Here is a 1,180-nt window from a genome sequence, read left to right on the forward strand (position 1 = left end):
CACCAGCATCTGCCATCCAGTGAATTTTTGATCTTAGCCATTCTGACTTGTGTGAGGTGGAATCTCAGGGTTGTTTTGATTTTCATTTCCCTGATGATTAAGGATGTTGAACATTTTTTCAGGTGATTCTCAGCCATTCAGGTTTCCTCAGTTGAGAATCCTCTGTTTAGCTCTGTACCCCATTTTTTAATAGGGTTATTTGGTTTTCTGGAGTCCAACTTCTTGAGTTCTTTATATATTTTGGATATCAGTCCCCTATTGGATTTAGGATTGGTAAAGATCTTTTCCCAATCTGTTGGTTGCCTTTTGGTTTTATTGACAGTGTCCTTTGCCTTACAGAAGTTTTGCAATTTTATGAGGTCCCATTTGTCAATTCTTGATCTTACAGCACAAGTCATTGCTGTTCTGTTCAGGAATATTTCCCCTGTGCCCATACCTTTGAAGCTTTTCCCCACTTTCTCCTCTATAAGTTTCAGTGTCTCTGGTTTTATGTGGAGTTTCTTGATCTACTTAGACTTGAGCTTTGTACAAGGAGATAAAAATGGATCAATTTTACATGATAACTGCCAGTTGAGCCAGTACCATTTGTTGAAAATGCTGTCGTCTTTCCCCACTGGATGGTTTTAGCTTTTTTTGTCAAAGATCAGGTGACCATAGGTGTGTGGGTTCATTTCTGGGTCTTCAATTCTATTCCATTGATCTACCCGTCTGTCGCTGTACCAGTACCATGCAGTTTTTATCACAATTGCTCTGTAGTACAGCTTGAGGTCAGGGATGGTGATTCCACCAGAGGTTCTTTTATTGTTGAGAATAGTTTTTGCTATCCTAGGATTTTTGTTATTCCAGATAAATTTGCAAATTGCCCTTTCTAACCCTGAAGAATTGAGTTAGAATTTTGATGGGGATTGCATTAAATCTGTAGATTGCTTTCAGCAAGATAGTCATTTTGACTATATTAATCCTGCCAATCCATGAGCATGGGAGATCTTTCCATCTTCTGAGATCTTCAATTTTTTTTTTCAGACTTGAAGTTCTTATCATACAGATCTTTCACTTCCTTAGTTAGTGTCACACCAAGGTATTTTATATTATTTTTGACTATTGTGAAGGGTGTTGTTTCCCTAATTTCTTTCTCAGCCTGCTTATCCTTTATGTAGAAAAAGGCCACTGATTTGTTTGA

The sequence above is a fragment of the Mus pahari genome, chromosome 10, assembly GCF_900095145.1.
Source record: "Mus pahari chromosome 10, PAHARI_EIJ_v1.1, whole genome shotgun sequence".
NCBI classification, from domain to species: Eukaryota; Metazoa; Chordata; class Mammalia; order Rodentia; family Muridae; genus Mus; species Mus pahari.